This window comes from Piliocolobus tephrosceles, chromosome 8, assembly GCF_002776525.5.
Source record: "Piliocolobus tephrosceles isolate RC106 chromosome 8, ASM277652v3, whole genome shotgun sequence".
Lineage (NCBI taxonomy): Eukaryota > Metazoa > Chordata > Mammalia > Primates > Cercopithecidae > Piliocolobus > Piliocolobus tephrosceles.
The window spans coordinates 102,829,328-102,832,550 of NC_045441.1; positions in this window are offsets into that span (position 1 = coordinate 102,829,328).

Below are 3,223 nucleotides of genomic sequence, written 5' to 3' on the forward strand. Positions count from 1 at the left end.
AATATGTCTTGAGAACTTTTAAGGAGGTCAGCAAAACCTAAAACTCACTAAAGACATGTATTCATCAAAACTTTTTTGCTATGTTCCAGTAGCCTACTTCGGTTTGTTCTTACAAAAGATTGCTGATTAGGGTCCGATATTTAGCTCTGCATAAAGGGCACCCTCCTGCCCTCACCATTACCACAAACATAAGAGAGAATATTATGAAGTTAACGCGTTAGGTATGTAGCCAGATGTTTTTCGAAGGATAAAACTAAAACTGAATTTGAAGAGAAAATAAATCTTTTAATGTCACATGGGCTTTAGTTGCCTGTAATTTAGTTTTAAAATGATTAAGACTGTGTTATTTTCATTTGGGTGACATGGAATCAATATTTATTATGCACCTATTACTCTCCAGTCGATTCTCGGAACACAGAGATGAGTCAAACATTGTTCTGCCTCTATGGACCTAACACACTAATCATGGGATATGGAAAATAGACAAATAAATCAGTGAGTATGCAATCACAAATCACTTTGTAGTTACATCAGATATTTGGTTTCATTTATTTATTTTTTTCTTAACCAGCATCTAAGCACCTTTTCTGGGTTTGAAAACCTGCTGTTGGATGAGCCTATTTGGAAAGTAACTTCCCCAGTCAAATGGAAATAATCAGGACTTGAATCTAGGATGCTGGATTCATTCCAGGAATAGAAGATATACTGTCTACAACAGCCACCAGTATCCAGCAGGACATGAGTGCCCAGGAATGAATAACATCAACATTCTGGCTAGGCTGCTTCTATGGTGTGACCAAGACTGAGGTCATCCGGTCATTTATCTTCTTATGGTTCCTCTCTATTTTCTGAGTTTGCTTCTCCCGACTTTGTATCAATTTTGGAAGCCACTCAAAACATTTTTAGATGTTAATAGAGAGTAATTAACAGGGATGACTATAAATTAGGTGGACAGGGAAGGCATATCTAATGTAAGATGAGACTTGAAGAGTAGCTGACAGTCATGTGAAGAGAAAGGGTGCCTGCAGGATGAGTGATGTGCTAAGGGTCTAAGACAAGAAACACTGATTGTGGCTTAATAAGGGAGAGGGGTTGGCAAATGGGTACTAACATACTGTTAGAAAAATAAATTGTAATATTTGGTAGCAGACTAGAGTGATTATACTTAGCAACATATATTGTATATTTCAAAGTGGATAGAAGAGAGGATTTGAAACATTACCAACAAATAGAAATAATAAGTACTCAAAGTGATGAATACCTCAAATACTTTGACTTGATCATTATACATTCTCTGCATGTAACAAATACCCACATGTACCCCATAATTATGTAAAATATTATGTATCAGTGAAGGGGAATTTTTAGAGAACTTTTCAAGGCTGATACTACAATGGGAAAGTAATGAGCAAGACAGAGAGGCAGAGATTTGTAAAATTAAAGACTTAAGGGGAGGCCAGATCACGCAGGACTTTGTAGGACATAAGGATATTTAATATTATTCCAAGGATAATAGGAAACTTTTAAAATAATTTCAGCAGTAGAGTAATAGAATCAAAACTACATTTAAAAAAACACTGTGTCTTTTATGTGGAGAATGGTTTGGACAAGCGAGAGAAGAATCAGGTGATAAGGTAGGAGGTAATTTCAAAAACTTTAGGCGAAAGATGGTGTCAGCCTACACTAGGATGATGGTGATGGATACCAAAACCTTTGTAAAGAGAAGAGTTGCATCATATCTTGAAATATTTCTAATTCAAATATGCATTCTATGGTAGAATGAGGGAGGAGAAGGCTATGAAGGAAAGAGAGAAATCAAGGATAATCTAGAGATACCCCAGTGAAGAAAACAAAAAGAAGAAAACATATGAACCTTGGAAATAGCCAAAACTGGAGGCATCTAGATTTGGGAATCACCAGCTAGAGAGGCTATTAAAGTCATGGAAGCAGATAAGGAAAAGACTGTGAGATAAGTAACTTGATTTTTAATTTTTTTTTTTTTCTAAAAGAACGTGGGATCAAGCCCTGAGGAACTTCAATATTTAGAATCTGGATGAGAGCAGGTAGCACAAGAAACTGAAAGTCATTCAAAGAAATACAGTGAAACCAGGAGAATATTGTTTCACATAATCCAAAAGAACTAGCTTCATTAAGGAGGAGAGAGAAGTCACCTCATTCCAGTTCTGCTGATAAATTGAAGATTAGAAAAGAAAGTGTCCATTGAATTTAGGAATGGGATAATTGCTGACATTGAAAAGAGCAGTTCCTGGAAAACACATTCTGGAAGTTTTATTGGAGAGCTTATAGACAAATTAGATGTTAAAGTGAGTGAACTGGATCTAAATGTGCCAATTTGAATAAAACTCAGAAACGTAATGATGAGTAAAAAAAAGATAACAGTATGGTAAGATATTGATATCAGTTTAACAAAGATAAGATGATACTGTACATTATGAATATTACATATATATGGCACAGGTTTAAACATATGGACAGGAAGGACTCACTCCCAATTTTTATTATAGCAATTAATCCTGGAGAGGAATAGAGTTTCTTCAATTTTACTTTTAGTGTTTTATTTTTTAAAATCTTGTGAAAATATGGCAAAAATGATCTGAGTGATGGATAGTATAGCTTTATGGATTACTGTATATTTAAATTTTGTGAAGAACAAATAAAAATAGAGAACTCCGAGTAAGAAGGAAAGCAAAGAAAGAAGATAAATTCTAGAGTTAGCAAGATGCTAATTATTTTACCAAGTTAGTGCCATTCCCTGAAATTGTTCCACAGTTCCCGTATTTCTTCTTTGGATAATTTTTTTCTAAAATTGTATCACATAGATACAAACACACACACACACACACACACACACACACAATCTCTATCCTAAAATACATATAAATATGCCAGGCACAGTGGCTCACATCTGTTACCCCAGCACTTCGGTAGGTCAGGGCAGGTGGATTGCTTGAGACCAGAAGTTGGAGAACAGCCTAGACAACATGATGAAACCCTGTCCCTATAGAAAATGCAAAAATTTGCCAGGCATGGTGGCAAATGCCTGTAGTCCCAGTTAGGAGGCTGAGGAGGGAGGATTGCTTGAATCCAGGAGGTGGAGGCTGTAATGAGCTGAGATGGTGCCACTGCACTCCAGCCTGGGTGACAGAGTGAGACTCTGTCTCAAAAAATTAAATTAAATTAAATTAAATTAAATTAAATTAAA